General features: G+C 44.1%; 1 long non-coding RNA gene across 2 annotated transcripts in view; it reads left to right on the forward strand.

Moving 5' to 3' along the window:
• The first annotated feature begins 4,061 nt into the window (after positions 1–4,061).
• The window catches only part of LOC119238472 (uncharacterized), a 32,610-nt gene continuing 13,437 nt past the window's right edge, over positions 4,062–23,234 (forward strand). The window contains exon 1 of one of the 2 annotated variants that reach the window (XR_008553844.1): positions 4,062–4,134. This is a non-coding gene — a long non-coding RNA (uncharacterized LOC119238472). Of the gene's footprint in view, positions 4,135–22,295; positions 22,480–23,234 lie in introns of those variants that run through there. The other variant, XR_005123584.2, reaches the window with a different exon arrangement.

Raw genomic sequence — 23,234 nt, forward strand, 5'->3', positions numbered from 1 at the left:
CTGACCATCTTTGTAACTGAAGAGGGGAAGGCTACCAGTGGGGTCGGACCTAGAGCACGTAGTCAGGGACCACAAACCACCTGGAGGGAAATCTCTGTAGAACTTGTTTTAAAAGGCAAATTCCTGAGCCCCACCCTGGAATCTCAGTTCTTGCGGGATGGGGTTCTACACTCTGCATGTTTAACAGGAACCTTGGGAGATTCTTTCACACACTCGTCTAGAGGCCAGATGCCAAGTCGGGTGCGCCTCCCCCGGGCTGGCCTCTTATTATCATGTGCCTTATTTGGCAAAATGCTTTTCCCCTGTCCTTTTCAGGAGTGGATTACAGTGACCCAGTGACCCCTTTGCAAGCATTCTTTCACTCTTTCACCCTGCAGATATGTGTTGAGAACCTACTATGTTCTAGATATTGGAACATCTCAAGAAATCCAAGGATGGCATCCTGTGTTGCCTTTGGGGCCAGGACACAGCAGTGTGTATTATTGTGTCAGAGTGCCTGCCTTTCCCCTTCTCATGTTGGAGGCTGCGTGATGGGAACCCCTGTCCTGTGGAATGCACCCCACTGGGTAAGCAAGGGCCCCTTCCCGTTCCCTCTCCTCTGTGGTAGAAGCAGGGTTGGGTCGCATGTGCCTAGCATTTGGGTGGCAGCCACAGTGACAGCTGTCACAGCTAAGGGAGACTACTAGATGATGAGGTGTGGTGGGAAGAGGGGCCTGCTGGCTTGTCTGGACTTATTCATCTATGTTTTCCTTGGGTTCAGGCACCCTGTGTTCAGTTTTAATTTTTCAACATCTCAACAGCTTCTCAGTTTGCCCAAGAGGTCGAAAACATGAAAGCCTTATCTAAAGTCAGCAAAAAGCATCTGTTATTGCTGGAAATGGTCAGATTGGACCTTTTGGAATCCAACTTCATGATCATTTCCCCTTCAACTCCACCCAGGAAACCTTCCTTTCTGTTTGCCAAACGAGGCCCATTGCTGGCAGCTGCCCAACTCCAGTGCACACTCACTTTGCTTGTTTGTAATCCCCCATGTTGGGATAAAGAGTTGCACGATCAACTTCAGAGGCATATTAGTCTATGTAACACCGGAAAAAACAAGAAATCATCCCCAGGGAAGTAAACAAGGGCAGTAAGTATATGAAAAGTCTTTGTCTAGGAATGTTGAGAGTGCATTTTGAGGCTTCTGGATCTTTGCCTCTCCTGCATTTTGTTTTTTGTAGCACCCTTTGGTCATTACCATGTGCTTCACCCTGAATACTCATTGCAACTCATTTTGCAGGGAGGAAGCTGAGGCGCAGGGAATTACTCAAACTCACATAGAAAATGATGGCACCAGGATTTACCTCCAGACACTCTGGCTCCAGTGTCTGAAGTGTTAACAGCTCTGCTATCTGCCTGTCTCAAGGAATCCTGTGTTTCCCTATATGTCCTTTTACACACCGCACTACCAGATAGCCCCCTTCCATCCCTTCTGCCTGACTTTTTATTAATCTATTTTTTAATTTCTTCTGCCTGACTTTTGATCCAGTGGGCCAGAGGTGACTCCCTAGAAGTTAGAAATCACAAAGTGCTGCATGAAGCATTTCCATGGAGTAGGGACACTCTCAGAAGAGGGAGCTCTTTGTCCTCCCTGGCTTGGGAGTGGGCTGGAGGGGCAGTGACAGTGGTGGAAACCATCAACACCGTCAAGGAGAGACTTGCTTATTGGCTGAGCCCCAGCGGAAGTGTCTATGTGCAAGTACAGTTGAATGATGCTTTCAAGGCTTTGGAGGCAGAATTGGGACTAGGGAGAAGATGTGCAAGAGCTCTCTTCACACTGCAGGGAAAAGGTGTCCATTGTGGGGCCCAAGAGACGCACGTTCAGATACAGACACTTGCACTCATTAGATGTGTGTTCTTACCAAGTTGCTTAACTGCACAGGTCCTGTGTACAACAGTGCCTTACAACGCTGCCGTGGTCGTTAAGTGGAACGATGAATAATGTGTGTAATATAGGGCTAGACCCACAGCAGGTACTCAGTCCTTGGTGGTTGTTGAAAATTCCTTTCTCCCTTTGACTAGTCAACACCCTGTTTTCTTCTTATAGGAAGGCTGTTAATGTATGAATGCTTTTTAGGTTTTGGTTATTTGTACATGGTGACCAAAGCTTGACAGTGGTTGGGCAAAAGGTCATGAAGTGAAATTTTTAGCTAGTAGACATGCCTGGTGATATTATATTTTTCTAGAAAGAAGTCATCCAGAGCTGTAAATCAATGCACTGAGCTCGCTTTGCCTTTGCCCATGCTCAGGCTGACACTGATTAGAAGGCTGGGTGGGTAGGGTGGGGTGGGACAGGTTTGCTGGTTCCTCTCCAGTCTGATCTCACCAGGGTGCTGTCCACTTTTACCCCTGTTAGTTTAGACATTTTTGTGGTATGAGTCCTTTTGTTTCTGCATTATAAGGGGTTTTGATTAATGTTCCTCCGATGAGCTAGCTTGCCTTATTATAAATAGTCTCAGCTTTCTGTTGTTTTTGTCCATAGGTTAAACCTTGTGGGCTCACCCATCTCAGTCTGCTCTGCTCCCTGGGTTTTGCCAGCATCTTCCTTGCAAGTCTTCTTCCTATTTGTTTTAGGGGTCTTTTGTTTTCTCTTCCACGTTGCTAATTAGAATTTTAGATTCAATCTAAAGTGAGCAAACATCGACCCGAGGGCAGGGCACTCTCTGAGCACCTCTTCTTGATGCAGACTTGACAGAGCCTCACCTTCCCTTTGTAATCTTTTCTTAGTATTCATTCCATGTGACTTGCTCTCCCTGCCAATTGGAACCATGTTAGCAATTAAGATTTCATGAGTTGCTGTATGAAATGCTGCAACTCAAGTTCAAAAATGCAACATCTGCTGTGTTTCTTTTCTCCTATCATGTGGTCACCCTTTGCAAAACAAAAGACAAGATATCATGTTGTTTTGCATTCTTTGTCCATAAGCAAGCCTTTTTGCTTATTGCTCGAGAATTCCACTGTCCTAGATAGATTTACAAACCATATTTTTTCCCTCAACTATCCTTATTTTATTAATTACAAATCTACAGATCTGGTTAATTCCAGGACAAATGTCCAGATATTTTCACTTTCCACTCTCCTCAACAATACCACCCCTTGGCATGCCAATAATTCTGAGAAATCATCCCCTGTCATATTATCTCACTTGCTAGAGCCCAATAATTCTGAGAAATAATGAAACTTCTCACTGGTTTCATACCCAGGCCATTGAACATTCCGAACTACTTATTATCTGGTCCCTTTTGTGGTGTTTTCTATCAGTTCTATTTGCTGAATCTTCACCGTAATACCATAGTGTTCAATTTCCTTTATATAGAACATTCCTTTTCTGACAACAGTGGTTTTTAGCTTGGGCTACCTGTTAGAGTTGAAGGTGGAACTTTTAAAAAGTGTCTATGCTCAGCACCTCCAGGCCCCAAAGTATTATTGATGTCAGTTTGGAGAGTTGCTGGGTTCAGAGAGCAGGGTCCTTGGGTTACCTACAAGAAAAGTTTCACCAGATCTCCCCTTTATGCTGCAAATGGTGTTTTCCGAGGCAACTTTTCCCCACAACACAGGCACATTTAGTTATGTTCAAAAGGGCAGGTTTATTATGAAAAGACAAGGAAAATAAAGGACACTTGCATAGACACAAGTGGCAGGAAGAGCTGTCCCCGCAAGAGACAGGTTTGTTGAAAGAGAGGCCTACGTAGTCACAGGCAGGCAGCCTTGGGAGGAGAGCTGCCTCTGCTGCTAAGCAAAGAGAGAAGGTTGGTGAAGAGACACACTTGCACAGGCACAGGTGGGCAGGAGGCTGCTGCCCCTTTCCAGCGCAGAAACTGCACTGATACAGTCTTCTCTTTGGGGGGAGACATTCCTTTGTGGGATTGTTAACTGCTGTTAAGTTAATTACTTCTAGGTTTGGTGCCTGGGGATTTTTTCTGTATTTGGTTTTGTAACAGGGTGGTCCCCAGGAAAGGGGGAGGTTCCAGGTTTCCTGCCCCACCCAAAAGGAGGGTGGAGCTGAGCAGGGAGGAGAAGAAGCTGCAGAGGAGACTGAGGAAGGAAGGAAGTAGGATGGAGCCAGAAGGAGACCTGGAGGAAGCACATGGAGAGGTAACAATGGCGGTTTTTATCTTGATTTTGATTTTGCTCTTTTCCTCCCAGACTTGTCTGGTTGTTTCTGACCTTTTTCTGTGGGTCCCTGCTGGAAGATGCTTTAGACTTGTGGCAGGCTTTGGTGCTTTGTGCTGGGCCAATCCCATCTGGATGGACTTTTACCCATGAGGGCACAAGTAACTTTGGGTACTTGATTTAGAAATTATATTGTTTGCCTTTCCTGTATTGTTTCCTAATTGTATTAAAGTTCCTTACTATGAAAGTCTCATATGTTTTGTGCTGATGTGGTGGATGGCAGAACCTATTTAGAGAAGGCAGTTTTGCAGGGTCTGGGCTGCCCCTCTCCCTCCCCTAGATTGACTATGTCAATTTGGAAGAACCGGTGACTTTTTTTTTACAATGGCCCTCAATCTCCATATCCCCACCAGGTCTGCACCTCAGTCTGCACCTCCGGATACTTTGCTTTTCTATATAGCCTGTTTAATGACTGTGTTAATCATTTCTACCCCTACCTCCAGCTTCTGGCCTTGTGTAAGCCAGTTTCTGGTCTTGTGATGCCACCTTAGATTTTCTACTCTCAGTCTCTATCATTATGAGTTACTATGTTTGGGGTGATAGCTGTGTGTTTATATGGTTTTTTTTTAAAGATTTATTTATACAAGCACTGGGTACAGTCAGAAGCACGGGAGGGTGAGAGGATTCACCAGAGTCATAGCGGGGAACAGAACAGGCAGACTGACGAAGTACACTGCTGAGGGGAGCAGTGGGCGGTAGGAGAGGTCTGTGCACCATGTGGGACCCTCGCCCAGTGGCCGGGGATAGAACTGGCGCTGCAGAGGCTGCGGGCAGCCTCGTAGCCCAGCGCTCAACCGCTGCGCCACCAGGGGAGGCCCGTGTTTATATGTTTTTAAAAGTTTCTGGTTTGATTTTCTAGTTGAGAGCCATGTACCCTAGTCAGTTCTAGGCCCACAATGTCTGGATCTCCAGCTTCACTGATCCTGCAAGGCGCCTGGTTCCAGTTCCACAGGCACTGATCCTGGGCTCTGGCTTTATGGCCCCTCCCTGACTGGAGAAGTGTCCATTGGATCTGGAGCGCAGCTACGTGAGAAAGGTAAAGAGCAAACATGAAAGGAGGACTCTCTAGATGAGGAGAAGAGCAAAGTGGCAGGCACAGAGGCAGGAAAGCAGTAGCTTATCAGTAAGGGCAGGGGAGACCTGACTGAGTAGGAGCTGAGCATAGACTGCCTGGCAAAGCAGTGGGAGTTGAGGCTGGATGGGGATCAGGGGCTTTACTTACTATTTTTTTAAATATTTATTTATGCATATAAGAACTGGGGTACAGGCCAGAGGGAGCGTGAGAGGATTCACCAGAGACAGAGTGGGGAACAGAACAGAACAGGCAGATTGAAATACACTGATGAGAGCAGCAGGGGAGACAGGAGAGGTCTGCTGCGCCATGTGGGTTGCTCCCTGGCTGGCCAGGCATAGAACTCATGCTTCAGAGGCTGCGGATAGCTTCACAGTGCTGTGCTTAGCCCCTTGCACCACCAGGGAGGCCAGGCTTTACTTAATTTAGGAAATATCAGTGACCAACTCTGAGGAATAGCCAGGTAAGAGGTTGTGAATCCCAGTGATGTCAGCTCTGTGAATAAAGCCAAGTGTTATCCTGCTTCTCTTCATTATTTCTAGGACAGATAATTTAAAACCTAGAACTCTTTGAAGCCATTAAGAATGCACTTGGTTTGCATGTTCTTTCATAGTGAGATTGAAGTGCTTCTTGGTTCTTCCCACTTTTTGCGCAGAGGCCTGGTTCCTGCTAAGGTGAGCCCCAGGATCTCTGCACTTTGTATTTGGAAGCTTCTCCCACCCCCTACCCCCACCCCAACCATGGAAACCAATAGCTGCAAGCTACAGGAGTCGCTCCCTATTTGGGATGACGTGTTTTGCTAGTGCCTATTCTATTTTTGTTGAGGTTTATAGGTCCCCTTACAAGAAAAGGAAGGATAAGGTAAGGAATGAAGCATTTGTTTGTATTTTAATTCTCCCCAAAATATATTTGGGTGGTTTTGGCAGGCTTTTTAATCTACATTTTATGGTCAAGAACACTGAGCCTTAAAAGAGGTTAGATAACTTGCCTGCAAGTCGCATAATAGTAAGTGGTAGAACTAGGGTGGAGAACCACGTCTCTCTGGCCCCAAACCTGTCTTTTCCATTACACCACTCTGCCTGTCCTAGTGGAAGTCTGGCCAGAAGCTATTGAGGCATCCCTGGTGAGGTTAAACCTCATTTGCAATTTTAATCAGACTCTAGTCTAAAGGCGTGTCTAGGCTTATTGGAGGATTTGGGGCTGATTTAAGGTGGTTTAAACGCATTTCTGGGAGGTTGATAATCAGGCAAATGTTGGGACAGGTCAACTTTGGCAGCTTTGCAAATTTGCCCAGGGCTGCAGTAGCACAGGGAGCTGGGGCTCAAGCTGAGATATTAGCACTTCTTTGGAGTTCCAGTGTCTGCTTTCTCCAGTTCAGTCTAGTCCTGCAGCTCTGTGGGTTTTCCCGAGTTGTTCCAGGTAATGCTTTTCTCACGATGTTTCTGGTTGATATTCCCCTTTCTCAGCACTCTTGGGAAAAACTAAGAGATGGATGAGTCCAGAGCACTGCTGTGTCTGACACTGCTGTGCTGTCTACCAGGTACTGCAGGACAATCTCCTTGTAAATCCATGAGTTGTTGGAATGCAATCGAGGCCTAAGTTTACGCATCTCCTGTGTTTACAACAGTGCCCAACAGGTAACATGGGCTTTAAAAATATTTATTGAATAAGCACAAGTGTTCTGGTTCCGCATGGATTTTCCCCCTCTGTCAATGGTTGTACATCAGAGATTTTCCCAGGATTGTGGACAGAAGGCAGTGGAACTAAATTATTTTTCATTGTTAGTTTTCTTCTTTCACCAACCAGGTTTTAGGGCCACTTTATCTCTTTTACTTCTCTAGCCAATTTCCCTTGATGTATGCCTGCATTTTAACCACATTCTAAAGGAAAATGAGGTAAAAGGGGAAAGAAGAGGTCATTGGCACACCTTGGTGACTAACTGAGAACCCAAAATTAAGGGCCTCATTTGCTTTGAGGAAATCCTCTCTCATGGCCAAGGAGACATCCTTGGTTGGAAAGGGCAGGACAGGGAGATACAAGTGACACTTCTCACTGAAGGTGTTAGGGGGGAAAAGGCTGTCCTAAAGCTAATTCCATACAGGACTCCACCCCCACCCCAAGCCAAAGCCAAAGACACTGGGAACTCCAAATCCCATCACCACCAAAGGGAAGGTAGCTGGGACCTGAGGGTGGGGTTAAGCAGCCAGGTTGGCATAAAGCCAGACACGTGGGCTTTGGAGGGGTCCCCCATTTTGACTCTCCACCAGCTCGCAGCGTCCGGCCAGCTCTGAGAGTGCATTTGGGTTCCAGGTCGTCGGATCGGGTAGGACGCATTAAAGACTTTATTTCCCTATTTTCTCCCTGAGTTGTACATTTTCCTTATTTCCTTTTCCCTTGTAAATAAACCTTTTATTAACCTTTTGTGTGTGCCTGTAGTGGAGTATTAATAAGTCCCTTTTAAGCGCGCAGGTGAGGACCCACAGCCAGGCAACCCGTTCAATATCGGGGCTGCTCTGTAACAAACGGAGGACACAAAGGCCACCAATGAGGACATTGGATCATAAATACAGTCTCTTGCTTCCAAGGCAGAGACTGTAGTCAGTATGGAGTAGTGACTGGGGTGGTCTCCTGGCCTTAAATCCCTCTTTGATGTCTTTGGTGATCCATTCTAGGTGTTTGAGCAATCTCGGAGTGGTGGTAAGGAACCAGGGAAATGAGAATACTTGGTTTTTATTCAGACCTAGAAAATATCAGGGTCTTGGTGATGGAATACAGTGAGAGTCTTTGTTGTTTTTTTTTTTTTTAAAGATTTATTTATTTATGCATACAAGAGCTGGAGTACAGGCCAGAGGTGTGGGGTTGGGGGGAGAGAGGATTCACCAGAGACAGAGTGGGGAAAAGAACAGGCAGACTGACTGAAATACTCTGCTGAGGGGAGCAGCGGGCAAGACAGGAGAGGTCTGCCTCGCCATGTGGGTTTCTCCCTGGCCAGCCAGGGATCGAACTCATGCTGCAGAGGCTGCGGATTGCTTCACAGTGCGGTGCTTAAATCTTTGCGCCACCAGGGAGGTCCCAATGAGAGTCTTTGAATTGCTTTGGTGCGGTTGGGCTCTAGCAAGTGAGATAATATGACAGGGGATGATTTAAACATGAGACATAACTTACCATTACAATTGGTTGGTCCAAGCACGCCCCCTCCCTTAATATTAGGGCTGAGTTACTCTTTCCTATAATCTAGAGACTTTTTGGTGTCATCGTTAGTGAACTTCTTTTCTTTGAATTCTCTTCCTCTAAGGCTGTGTGATAAAGGACTGAGACTTGTAGGGTTTTGAAATGGGAATGATCGAGCAAATTCTTTCTTACTGAATGGTCAAAGTAAGCCAAGGAAATAAGAAGTCTTAAAGAGTTAAGTTGTTAACTGAGAAAAACCAACCAAACCAAAGAAAAGCAGACCAGAACCACACATCTCTAAGATACTTACCCACTGTAGAATGGAATTTCAGAGAACTAAATGGTACCTTAAACATTTAAATTATTGCTAAATTCCACTTTCCTTTAAGTTTGCCAAGTGGCCATTTATGTTATTTTTGAATTATCCAGTGCTGGGGAACTCACTTTTATTTTATTTTAAAATTGGTCTGGCTGTGAGATAGAATTCTACTCAAATAAAATTGGACTCTCTTCTTGCATTTTCCTCATACATTTACCATTGGGTCATTTAATTCCTCTTACACATGACCGTCCCTTAAGTAATACAGTATATTTGTGAACCATTTATGGTTTTATAATTCTATATCATTGTTTTAATTTAAAGTATATTGTGAACACTTTAATATGTTATTATATCTTTTAAAAAATGAATTGTCACGGTTGCAATTGTTACAGAGCCTCAACCCCAAATGAGTGGGTCCTTTGTCCCCAAGGGAAAGAATTCTCCAGAGAGCACTACCTGTAGTTGAACCAAGCAAGGCTTTATTAGAGACACTCATGCATGAGGGAGCCAGTTTGGGAAAGGGAATATAACTGGGTTCTATGAAGGAAGGTACCAGGAGATTTTGAAAGGGTATGTTCATGAGACAGGAGAAGAGCAGCTTCATAGCTTGTTCTGGGCTGGGCCAGGCCTGGGCATGCGCAGACGGGTTACATTCCAATGGGACCTGTGGGCTCTCCACCTTTTCCCTCCAGGAGATTGTGAGATAATCATTAGTCAGGATCCATGGCTTTATCTTATCGAGATGCTTCATGGTCAATGAAATGGGCTGAATTGCTTGGACAGGGTTCGCCAGTTCATGGTTTAGTCTACCTGTTCTAACAGGACTGGGCAACTCAACCCCAGGGCTCACCATTTCTTTTACCCTGGCTGTCTCACAGTGAGTTCTATATCCTTTTTTGTTATCCTGCTCTTGTTGAACATTTAGCTTCTTTATAGTTTTTAAAATTGTAATGTCACAACAGCAATATTTTATCTCATTATTTTCTTAGTCTATTAAGATATGAGGCTACTAGGTGAAAATGTGTATGTCTTAAGTATGCAAATGTTTTTAGGATTTTTATGTATATTGTGTTTCAGATCTTGTTTCAAGGAAACAACACTTGAGATCAAGAATTGTGTGTAGGACGTTTACTAGCAGGAAGTGGCCTCAACCCTGGAAAGTGAGGGAAAGTGGTAGAGGAAGGAGTTGCAACCTTGGCCTCCAGTGATCCTGGGGAGCCTTTGTACCCTTATATTTTCCATTCTTTCTAGAGTTGCTTCTAGGGAGTGCCATGTCCTTAGGTGAGGCATCTCCCTTTAGTCAAGTGCAATTCCTGGAGAAGGACTCAGCTTCAACATCTTAGCAGCTCATCATTCTGGCAGCTGGGGGAATGAGTCCTCAGAACTGAAAAAAAGGAAACTTGTGGTGTATCTTAGCGTCTGCTGACGTCCATTTCTGGGTTGCACCCTACATCAAGCTGACCCATTGGGAGCAAAGCTTGGCTTATTTCCTCCTCCATCAGCTGGACGTCAGGGGGTATAACCATTACAGTAGGTGAATGACTCTGTATCCATCAGTCTTCAAAGTGAAATTCCCCTTCCTTCAGTTCATGGTGCCTCAAGTAAATGGCCTTAGGACCCTTTCAGGAGCGACTGAGGCAATCCTCAGCTTACATACCTGCTGTTCCATTACGGGGTTGTTCCTCCTGGTGACCTGGCCTCTCCACTCAAAGTGTGGAACATCTGAAAACTGATTTTGTTCTGGAAACCTGCTAAGGAATCACAACATTTTAGAGAGTGGTTGACTTTAACTTCCTGATCATCCAATCTTAGCTTCTTTTGAGAAGTACACAACTAAGAAATGCCCATGTTAACTGAACATTTATCTTGCCAGTATGGAAGCCATGTTCTATTAATCATTGCATAGCTTCCTGCACAGAAGACGCCCCTGGCTGCCACTCCAGTCTTGCTCTCCTCTTGTTCCTGACAGTTAAGTTCTGCCTTTTGCCATCTGTTATGTTTCCTATCTTCTTTCTTTCATTGCTCTCAGGGAGCCCAGTTCTGCAGCAGCATCTGCTGTGGTCAGCCCAGCCTGGAGAGGATACTCTCTGCTGAGTTTCTCACTGCTGTGCCATCCAATGCCCTGCCTTATGCCCTCACTCTTGGAGACTCCCTTCTATAATATATGTGGTAGTCTGGTCTTTCTATTATACTTATTTTGGGCCATTGCTTTTTCCTAGTTTCTTTTTTTTAAAAAAAAATTTATTTATCTGTGCATACAAGAACTGGGGTACAGGCCAGAGGTACGGGTGGCGGGGAGGGTAAGAGGATTCACCAGAAACAGAGTGGGATGGATTGACTACTGACGGGAGAAGCTGGCAAGACAGGAGAGATCTGCGCCATGTGGGTCACCTCCCTGGCCGGGGATCGAACTTGTGCTGCTGTGGCTGCGGATAGCTCTACAGTGCCAAGATTTAACCCCTTGCACCACCAAGGAGGCCCTTTTCCTATTTTCTAAGAGCCATTCTAACAGCAAGTTAAACCATCTCCCCAGTACTTACCAGACTTGATAAATCCTGCACCCATGGAGTGCTTTCTTTGCAGCCACCTCTCCCCTTAATCATATTTATATACCACTCCCCTTAATCCAGCCCTCTTAGGATCCAGTCCCAGGTAGAGTTTGCTGCCCCCCTGCTGGCATGTTAGCTGAGACCTGAGCTCATAACCCTTTGGTGGTGGTCTCCTTCCTTTCAGGGCAGAGGAGCATTTAACATTTGTACCAGTGTAACATGTGAGGGGCTACATGCACCCCACTGTCTGCTAGTGATGGGATCCTCGCTGCTAAAGGGCCAGCTGGTGACTCAGCGCCCAAGTGCCATTTTAGAGTGGACTTCCTCAGGGCGCTCTTCATACCCCAGGCCTGGGAGGGGAGGCTTCCATAGGAAATACTCTGGTTCCCAGATTTCATAGCAGGTAGTTTTGGGGGGAGAGAACAACATTTTGGAGGTCATAGGATTACTTCATTTCCTCCCCAGACATTGCAAGAGGTGCTCCAATTTTAACTAGAGGCTATAAATTCAGGGTCTTGAAGCCAAGAACCAGAAGTAAAAAATTTGTTTCCAGTTTCATTTGTATACTCAGTCTTAGGCTTCTCCTCTCTTCTCTTCTCGTCCGGGGCAGTGGGTGATTTATGTTTCCTCCTCATCAGTTCACACATCTTGAGAAGGATTGGGCTTAACATCTATGGAATGAAGCTCAAGTCAATCATGTATCTCCAAGAAAGCAAACATTTTCTTTTTCTCCACTTTTATGCCAATTATTTTCATTTATCATTGTACTGTCTCTGGTTTTGATTCCCTTTTGCCTTCTTGAAAATTTGAATTCCTGATTTCCTGTTGTTTTATTTTATGTACTATAGATAGTGACTCCTCCTACTCTCAGATAAATTCAAGAGAGTTTCCTCAACCCTTGAACCTTCTCTTCCAAACAGGATGAACTACTCAATCTCTCTCTCTCTGTCTCTCTCTCTGTCTCTCTCTCTCTCTCTCTCTCTCTCTCTCTCACACACACACACACACACACACACACACACACACTCCTGGTGAAAACAAACCTAATACATAACCTGGCAGGTTGCTGGAGCTGTTTCTCAGCACCAATGTCCTTTGCCTTGAGTTGCCTTCTCAAGTAAAATTACCATCCTTTGTAGCTCTAATTGGTACTGCCCTTGGCTAATTTCCCTACTGTAGTAGTAAGGCACATTTTAGCTGTGGGGTCTACTCCAAGGTTAAATTGCCAAGGGCACCAATAAATAATTTTTTACTTTGCTCCTTTCTTACTCCATTTCTCTTACCACCCTCTGTTAGGTCATGCATAATTTAGAAATTCTTGGAAAATTGTTGCCAGCAGTCTAGCTCCTCCAAATAGCTATTAGTTTGTTGTCTATCCAGTAAATAGAAAACTTGGAAACATTTTAGAGAAGTTCTCACCTTTCCTACCTTCCAGTCTCTGTAGCAAGGCCAAACTGGGATTCCACTCCAGAAACTGAACACAGGAAATAAAAGCTTAGGAAACACCTAAGTCTGTTGGTTCCTGGGCATTCTTGGGATTGGAGAATATTTCTGTCTGGCCAAAAATGCTCAGCTGGCTGCAGGCCGTGGAGGGCAAGGCAAGGACAGCTCTAAAGACAGAAGCAAAATTGTATCCTGTGTTCTGAGTCTGCATTAAAACAAAACAGGGAAATACACACATCTTTCAGACCCTGTGTTAATTGTGTATGAAGACAAAATGCTGTAAAGGTCACACATTCATGAAGGAACTTTCTCCATGAGCTGCCAAATTTCTTGTGGTTGCCTTTCTGTTGAAAAAGTTAAAGTTCATTTTTTTGGATATTTGGGTGGCCATTCAGCTCAACAATACAGAGTCTTTGTGTCCTTACATATACTTGGCCTTGTGGCCTTCAACCCAGGACAAGGCAACTTTCTCCTCTCTCTGAGATCATATCACACCTGGGCTTGCCAGATGGCAGACACGTTTCTCCCTGTGAAAAGGTGATACTTGGTTTCCTCAAATTGTTTATGGAACACAAAAAGTTAGGAAATCTGAAGACCAGCTTTACTTAACAATTCTTTTTACCCTAACACACTTTGAATCAAAATTTTTTTCTCCTGAGAGAAATAACATGTTGCCCTAACAAAAGACAAACTACCAGAGAATAATTTACCAGAAAAGACAGTAACATTTTCGAGTGAAGATATTGGTTTACTCCTAATTAGGGGACTTCCTGTTCCCATAGGATTTTCAATCAAGCTTTAGGAATCGGGAATGAAATGGGATTGGCCCAAACCCTGGACAAACCCTGATGAAAAATGTCTCCAGGGGCCCCTTATCTCGTGTAAAGGAGGCAGAGCTACAGACCAGCGAACCATCTGTTTGCTGGTGTTCAAGGAGGGGGGATCCTGCATTGACTGACTCAGTATGAGAAGTAAAGGAAGCAGCCAGGGTCCCTAGATCAACACTCTGTAAATCTTTATCACCGAGGGGCACTTGGGGAAGTGAAAAATGGCTTTTCTACAGTTTTATAGGATGGGTAGAATAGCTATTTCTTACCTATCCTTATTTGCCTCACTATTGCCACCATCTTCAATGCAGCTACATGTTGAGGCTTCAAATCCATGAACTTTCAAGGGTTTGACTATGGCTGGTGACTGCTAACTGCCCCTAGATTTTCACTGTCATGAAAACTTAGCAAAAGGATGATTAAAAAGATGCAGGGCTTAAAAAGTTTCTTTTTGTTTCTCTGTGTAATTTGAGACTTATGAGTTGGAGGGCAAATGGACATCTGTGGGACTATATCTTTATGAGAGGGGCCCTGGAAAAATTTGTTCTTGGTGTCCTCATCAATTCTCCCATGGGCCAGATTATTAGTCATATTATTTATTTTATAATAATATTGTGAATTCTACTCATAGCATAGTTTCTGAAGGCCTTATGTAATATATGCAAAGCATTCTCCAGGGATTGTGAAACAATATGTTAAATAAGGGACAGTCCTGGCCTCTAGGCAACTTAAAGTTGTGTGTGTGTGTGTGTGTGTGTGTGTGTGTGTGTGTGAGAGAGAGAGAGAGAGAGAGAAAGAGAGAGAGAGACACAGAGAGAGAGAGAGAGATCAGGAATGAGAACAAATTACATAATTCCCTATTGCATCATATTTGTTTTCTACTACTGATACTGGGGTGTTAATAAGATGGATTCTTACATGTGACACACCTTTTTCTCTGATCCTGAAGCCAGCTGGGGAATTTACCCATAGTTTCCATTGGTTTTAAATGCCTGAAATTTTTGGGGCTCCAGAAATTCAGCACGATCTGGCTCTGGTCCAGACCAGGCCAGGGAACTGAAGTTCTCCCACTAATGGTTGACTTCATCAGACTCTTACATTTCAACTGTGCCTCAGCTCCACCTACTCATGTGGTTTCATCAAGATGTAGAAGTCTGTGCTTGGCTAATGCTTAAGCCAAAGATACCCTGTATTGGACTTCAGAAACAACTGGTCTCTCCCATCCCTACAGAGTAATGGAGATTGGGAAATATTCTGATTGAGAGGAAGGACATTATCACTGATCTCAAAATGTGGGCTCCCTGACTATTGCTCCTTATCTGCCATCCCTCTTTTCTCCCTCATACCCACCTGCTTGTGCTCTCCCTTCATGAGTATCTGAATTTTTCTCTGTAGCTAGAAAAACTCTGTGAAACTTATGCCAAGGTAAAGAATATGAGGATCCGGGGCTGGAGTGGATCACAAAGCACTTTTACTTCATCAGGGTGTCAATAAACAGTTGACTGGAGTCATCATTGTGTTGGGAGAGGGGAGAAGTTGAACCTGGAGTGGAATTTAATGCCAGCCCCTTGGGGTATGGCAAGACGTCACAGGGAAGATGGATTGTCAGGAGCTGAGAAGAGTTGGAACAGGGCAAGGCGCTGAATGTAGGTCCCAAAAGGTGCAAGTAGGTGAGAACTGATGGTGTGACACCAACCAGGATACTGAGGTCTTTTTCCACATCGTCTGCATTACATAGAACAGAGATCAAGCAGGAAGGATAATGACCTTAAATTGCTTAGTCCTGCCCCTCTGCCTGCTCTATGAGCCCCCTTCTGGTCAATGACTTTGTTGTTATCCAACATGGATGCTTACTTAAATAACCACTGTTTTTCTAATGTGGTTGATATGTTGGGTTTGTCCTTCTAACTGTGACAATAGAGCTGTGACATCTTCTTTGGAATCTCTGATAGAACTTATTATTACCCATGCTCAAATTAATTTGAGCAACTGAACTATGGCTTCCTTACACCATCTATGCTTATCAGAGATTTCTATATGGGGAAAGTAAGATACCCCAAAGGACTCATCCTTCAAAAGAACTGCCCATTAATTCTAAATATGAGGTGCCAGGCCACTTACTTAGGTACACACCTTGTTTTCCCATCTGTGATTTGAACACTGTGCATTTAAAGTTTAACTGTTGTGTGCCTCCTGCTGTGCTTTTGGCTTCCAGATGCCCTTCTGAAGCTTGTTCACCCCACCAATTGCCTCAGGACTTTGGATTTGTATTCCCATTGGGCCTCCAAACCTAACTCTCAAGCCATGAGTATATCTGTGTTCAATTCCTCCCGACTCCAAGCTTAGATTTGACTTCAGAGTTCTGTGTAATTGCATATTTGCCACACAATTCATTTTGACTAATTTCTTCAGTCTGCTTATCCTCATTCTTTATCAGTGTTTCTCATCTGGTAACCTAATGGCCAACTACATAAGTGACCAATAGTGGCCAAATACATATTTTTTCCAGCTGGGAAACTGGAAAAAAAATGTAGATTCCTGCCCGGTCTTTACCCCAGACCTGCTGAATCAGAATGCTGGTGTTGGGCCCAGGAATCTGCATTTGCACATGTTTCCCTGTGGATTTTTCATACATTCTAATGTATGGCTTGAATAAGTATCTGTTCAGCCCTGGTACTTTGTTCTGATTTTTAATTTTTTATTGACATTATGTTGACATTATAAACCCATTATAAACATTATAAACATCATATAAAATTTCAATATCTGTATGTATTGTATTATGTTAGCCATCAAATCTCTAATTTCTGTTCTTCATCATGCAACTCACTCCTTTTACCTGATTTATCTGTCCCTCCACCTCTCCCTTTCTGGTAATCACTATTTTGTTCTTATGGTCTAAAAAGATTGTTTTGTTTTGTTTGCTCATTTATTTTAATCTACATATGAGGAAAATAATACAATTTTGTCTTTCTCCATCTGACATTTTTCACTTGGCATTATACCCATGTTGTTGCAATGGCAGGATTTTATCTTTTTTTAAATACAGCTGAGAGTATTCAATTATGTGTGTAAGTATTTATGTACATACATACAAAGGCTGGTTCTCTCAGGTTCATATATATTGGGTTGTTGGAAAAGTCATCACATATTTTTTCTATGTTTTTCAAGCAAAAAATGCATCATGGCTTTTCTGACAACCTAATGTATCTTTATCCAATCATCTGCTTAGGCAGTTAGGTTGCTTCCACCTCTTGTTCCTAGCATTGCTGCAGCACAAGGATGCATATATCTTTTTAAATAAGTGTTTTTTTATTCTTTGCATCAGTACCCAGAATTGGGATAACTGCATCAGATGGAATTTCAGTTTTGTGAAGAATCTCCATACCATTTTCCATAATGCTGTATCAATTTACTTTCTCACCAGTGTGTATGAGGGTTCCCTTTTCTCCACATCCTTGTCAATATTTGTTGTTTGTTTTTTTTTTTTTTTTAATGGTCATTCTAACAGGTGTGAGGTGATATCTCATTGTTGTTTTGGTTTGCATTTTCCTAACAATAAACGATGATGAACATGTTTTCGTGTCCTTGAATGTCATCTTTGAGAAAGTGTTCATTCAAATCCTCTGCCCATTTTTTAACCAGGTTGTTTGTATTTTTGTTCTTGATTTTTATTTCTTTATATATTTTGGATAGTAAACCCTTGTTGGATGTATGATTTGCAAATATCATTTCCAATTCAGTTGGGTTGCCTTTTTATTTTGATAGTAGTTTCTTTTGCTGTGCAGCTTTTTGGTTTGCTGTAGTCTTATTTACCTTTGTATTTGTTTTCCTTGTCATTGGAGTCGAACTTTCAAAGACTTCTCTAAGGCTGATGTCAACAACATTGCCATTTTGCTTTGGCTCAAAATCTTTGCCCCTGGGCTTATCCTTTTCTTCAGTGATGCAAACTTGCAACGCCCTCTTTGTGGTATATCAGACACTCCTGTTTCCCACCTGTAAGGAAGGAAACCCTTTTGGATGCCTTTGCTCCTTTTCCTGTGTCCCACTCTCTTTAATTACCCTTCTCCGGGGACCCGCCTCATTCTGGAATATATGACAGGATTATATATGCTTTCAAAGGGACCAAGAGCCTCACTAGAGTTGGAATACATTAGCAATTGTTTTCCTTCCAATAAAAAAGGGATGTAACCATGCAACATACACCAGGGTAATTAAAGCCAGCTTCAGGTTTCTGCAACTTCACTCAAAAGTGGGAAAAATTTCTTGAGTCCTTTTCCACGTAGAGGAGGAGGAAGAACTGGAAATGTAGCAGCCCAGTTGTTGAATAGTTAAATGAAATAACTTCTGACTTGTTCTCGTTTGGTTCTGTAAATTTTTTAGAGATTATAAAAAAATAAAGCCAAGCTTTGCTTGTCCCATTATGAAAGGGCTTTTACAATTTCTCATTCTGATGGGATTTTTAACACGGGAAGCAGGAGGCAAGGAAGGCCTGGGCCTCTCCAGGGATTTTTGCTGAAGCCTGACTCAGCCACCAGGTCAAAAGGGGGTAGTCCCTGGGGCTGCATGCCTGGAGAAGGGAAAACAGACCCCTCTGTTAGTTCCTGCTGATAATAACGCAGACTGCGTGGGCAGACATTGCTCATCCACTGGCTGGAGGGAGCATGTGCTTCAGCACATGGGCTGTTCTTCACCTTTATGGACAATGTGACTTGGCAGCTAAGAGGGCATTAGGGGGCCAGAGGCCTGCTGACTGAAATCCTGGTAGGATCGCATCTCAGAAACCTACCCAAAGGTGATGGTGTTGGGGTGTGAGAATGCAACCCCTTCTTCATGCCTCTGTTCCTTTCTCTAGTCCTGTGACAGCAGAGAAGAGCAGAAAGTTTCTTAAGAGATGCTCTGAGAAATAGTTTCCAGACTAAATTCCCTGATTTGTGCTCATTCACACACTTGCTTTTCAAAGGCCGCAGGTTAAAAAAAAAAGATTGTATAAGTTCAAACAAGTAGGGAGAAATAGGCATGTGAGGTTGGAAGGTGACTGGTAGTGCAGAGCTCAGAGGACGGGGGAGATGCCTTAGGACAAGGACTATGTCTGGCTCCCAGGGTATGATGGCCTGGCCACTATACCTAGAACACATTGGCTCTTTGGCAAGGGTTTTAGGTCCTTGTGACAAATGGGTCAGGGAAGGATGCCACCTCCGCTCTGTATCATGTGTAGAACCTACCATGTTCCTTGCATGTGGCTGGTGCTCAAAGCATTATTGTTAAATATCTATCATTGCTTTTTAATGCACCTTTTTATTCCTTAACCGGGGTAGAACTATACCCTCTTTGTTTCATTCTTTTACTCATTTGGCAAACGTGAGATATTGGTTGTTAGGCATCCTACTCTTTCCTCCTTGGAATGCTGAGTCAGAGGTACTCCAAGGACAAGGTCTCCTGGCCTCCTCCCAAAAGGATGGTTCTCTTCAGTTCATGGGCACATTCTTCCTGTATGCAGAATGAATGAATGAATTTTCCGGAGACAAGACCAACTTTCTGTAGAGGATTGCCTTGTTTCTCATATGTTCCCATGACTTTTGAAAGACAGGCTGTCTTTTTGGTAAGCAGCAAGTATCCATCCTCCTCTGCAAAGAAAACCTCAAAAAACCAACTGGACTCAAGATGGTTTCTCCTATTGTACTGGCAAAATGAGTCCGTTCACCTAGAGCATTTCTGGTCATTCAGGGTTACTTGGCATCCTGTAGCAGGGAGAGGTCGGAACTGGAGATGTAATGTTGGGAATAATTAGTGGTGTTAAAGAATGGTGAGATCACCAGGGGAGTGGATATAGGCAGAGAAGAGGAGAGCTGGAAAGACCAGGGGTGGGCACTGTAACATTAAGTGGTTTGGGAGACAGGGAGAAACCAATGAAGGAGATCAAGTAGGCACAGCCAGAGAAGTGAGTGGAAACACGACTTCTGTGGGGGAGTAATATCCTGGAAAAAAGAGGAAGAAAGCGTATCAGGATGAGGGATTGGTTAAGGGCAACAAATCGCATGGAGAGATGCAGGAGGATGAAGCTAAGCTGTGCCACTGCATATAACAAGTGAAGTTATTGGTGATCTTGGAAAGGACATTTTTGGTGGTGAGATGAAGCGGGGGTCTGATTGGAGTGGGCTCTAAGAGTTCATTCATCTTTGCTGCTTCATGAAGTGGAACAAACCAGAATTTCAAAAACCCCTGGTAGATAATTCCTCATCCTGTCTCTATTAGCTCCTCTTACATTCTCGCTGGAATTTTCTGCACATTCCTAGTTGATGGGATTATGGATCGAGCACCAACCATGAAAAATCACATCATCAGAATTTGGGATTATAGTAATTATTGCAATGCCTTGAAGTTAAAGCCTCGGCCTTTGGGCAGGACAGGAAATGTTAAAATAGGAAGTAAGAAATCATTAAAATTGAGTCCCTCTATTTACATGTGAAACCGAGGCTCAGATTAGGGATACAGCTTATCTAAGTCAAGTAACTGCTTTGATGCACTGCCTCTCTTTTCCTACCCAAGTGTACCTGGTGGATGAAATCTGTACTTTTAAAAATGAATACTGATCATTTTCTTTTTAAAAAAATATATTTATTTATTTATTTATTTATTTACAAGCACTGGGTATAGTCAGAAGCATGGGAGGGTGAGGGAATTCACCAGAGCCAGAGCGGGGAACAGAACAGGCAGACTGATGAAATACACTGCTGAGGGGAGCAACGGGCACAGCAGGAGAGGTCTGTGAGCCATGTGGGACCCGCGCTGGCGGCTGGGGATCAAACTGGTGCTGCAGAAGCCGTGGGCAGCTTCGCAGCCCAGTGCTCAACTGCTGCACCACCCAGGAGGCCCTGATCATTTTCTTAAAAAAATATTTTATTTATTTATTTATTTATTTATTTACACATACAAGAGCTAGGGTACAGGCCAGAGATGGGTGGGGGCCGGGGGGAGGGGCAGAGAATTCACCAGAGACAGAGTGGGGAACAAAACAGGCAGACTGACTGAAATACACTGCTGAGGGGAGCTGCGGGTGAGACAGGAGAGGTCTGCTGTGCCATGTGGGTAGCTCCCTGGCCAGGGATGGAACTCATGCTGCAGTGGCTGCTGATAGCTTCATAGTGCTGAGACTTAACCCCTTTTGCCACTAGGGAGGCCTGATGCTGATCATTGTTAAAGATTGCACATGTCTAATTTCTAAACATTTGAATACCCATTTTGGGGTTGTTAGATTCTTTTTATAAATAACTTGAGCCACTCACATTCAGAAAACCCTGAGCTGGGTCTTCCTGTCCTCCTTCCTATCCTCTCCCTTGTAATTTTTTTTTTTTTTAATGATGTAAACAGAGTTGCTTTGGCCAGTTTCCCTGGGTTTATTCCTCCAAAGATGGTGGCTGGCCCTCCCTGTCTCCTGCTAGTTGGTGTTGTCATTCTTGGAGAGGGCCCAGGTTGGACTATGCTGATGTGATTAAAGCTTTCTGGTGTTAAGGTTGTTCATCCAAAGTGCATCACCTACTGGGCCTCCCTCCAACGGGAGGAAAAGAGCTCACTTCCTCCTGTAAGCAGTTATAGATTCTTAACCAGGAACAATGAGCCCTTCTGACTACCCATCTGCCTAATTAGTCCCTGAAATTTTCCTTCTGAGCAGATACTACAGGACAGTCCTTGCTCTGTCTCTGAGAGGATTCTAGGCTGTGGCTGAAAAGTTTTTGGTTCCTGGACTTCACCCCCTTCCCTACATTTCCCACTTCCACGGAAAATATAAAAGATAAATCTGAGATTCATTAGCATTCCTAGGCACCAAACATTGATTTAAAATCCATTTATAATTTAGTTGATTATAAAGAGAGCTTATTGTTTTATTCAATAACTGGACATTGAATGAATTAATGAAAGATCCAGTTGGAGAGAGATGCTAAACCAATGGTTCTCGAGCTAAGCTTCCCGTTAGAATTATATGGGGAGCTATGTCTTACCATATACCAATTAAGCCAAAAATTTTCAGCGGCAGGACGTAGGTGGTGTTATTTTTTACCCCACCCCCCGATGATTCCATTTACACCCAGTTTGACAAGAAGTCTGATAAATCTGTGCTTCTCAAATGTGGGGATCTTGTTGGACTTTAGATTCTGAATCAGTAGGTCTGTGGTGGAATCTGTACTTCTAACAAAAACCTACATGATAACTGAGGCTGCTGGTCTGGGGACCACTGTTTAACAAGATACAAAAGGATCATTAAGAATATGCAAAGATGCCCACAGCTAAGTGACAAATTAAAGAGAGCGCTGGAAAGAGCTGTGAGAGTTTCAGGAAAGATCAGTGTCTGCTGGGTGCTGAGGGAAGGACAGACACCAAATGAGAGCGAGAATGACTAAGGGAGGTACTTCAGTGGCAGAAGGCCCTGGAAGGATGATCAGGTTCAACCCTGTGTTTACGTTGCATAGAACACTGTGGTCACTCAGCCTTCTTGGCCTCAGGGCAGAGCCCACCAACCATGTGCTCAGGCCTTTTTAGAGCCAGTGGCTCCTGCATGCCCTTTAAGTGCACCTGCACCCCTGGGTCATGGTGTCCCTGCCTCATGGATGGAGATCAGCCCATAGCACAGAGGGCTCCTGGCGCTTTGAGGTCCTTGCTGAGGGTTCAGGATGCTCTCATCTCTAATATTTCTAGGTCCAGGTGTCATCCTTAATTAACAGGAGACACAAGATATGGAAGGAGATAGCCCTGGAAGACAGTCATCTCCACACTTGTCTATGGAAAGAGGTTCAGAGAGCCCTCTGCATGTGAAAACTTCTGAGAAGAACTGCCTCTTGACACAAGACTACCCCTTTGTTTCCAGTCAAGGCAACCACATGACAGGTGGGGAGCTGGTGAGTTAGGAAGGGATCATGTCTGCCATATAGTACAGATGCACTTGAGCTGGCTGATTGGACCCTGAGAACACATTTGTCATAGGAAGGGTCACATGATGTTTGCCATTTGTCAGCTTCTCAGGGTGATGGGAAATATTGATCGCCTAGTGCTGGGCCTGGGAGGTCTAGAGCTGAACAAGTTCTACTCTGCTTTTGAGCTGCTCCTCTGGGATAGAGGGGAGACAGATGAATATGGCAGTGTGTACATTGAGACACAATGTTGGAGGCCAGTCTGTCCCTGGCACAAGTGCAAAGTCTGTGCACTGTCATTGGTTCCCTTTCTTCTTGGGGGTGAGTGTCCTTGGGAAGTGAGTGCCCTTCCCATAGGGGTGAGTGCCCTTGGGAAGTGAATTCTCATGGAAGTGGGTGCCCATGGAAGTGGGTGTCATTGGAAATCTACAGTTGCCCCCCTGCTCTCCATGCCACGTACCCACTGGCTTCTGTCTTGTTTTTCCATAAATGGTATGTTGTGGCTTGAGGATATCAGTGCCAAGATGGATACAGTCACCTCAGGTCCCTGGGGCTTTCTGTTGAAATTTGGCAGGTGCTCCACTATCAGTTCTTGATATTATCACTTCCCCAAAAACTGTTGCCCTTCTGCTGCTAGACAGCAATTGATTGGCCCAAGGAAGTCATTTGGAGAAAACCTTTAATGTGTAGTTGTTTTGCGTGAGTTGGAATTGTGCTCTTAAAATAATGAAT

The sequence above is a fragment of the Talpa occidentalis genome, unplaced genomic scaffold, assembly GCF_014898055.3.
Source record: "Talpa occidentalis isolate TD23 unplaced genomic scaffold, MPIMG_talOcc4v2.1 talOcc4.11, whole genome shotgun sequence".
NCBI classification, from domain to species: domain Eukaryota; kingdom Metazoa; phylum Chordata; class Mammalia; order Eulipotyphla; family Talpidae; genus Talpa; species Talpa occidentalis.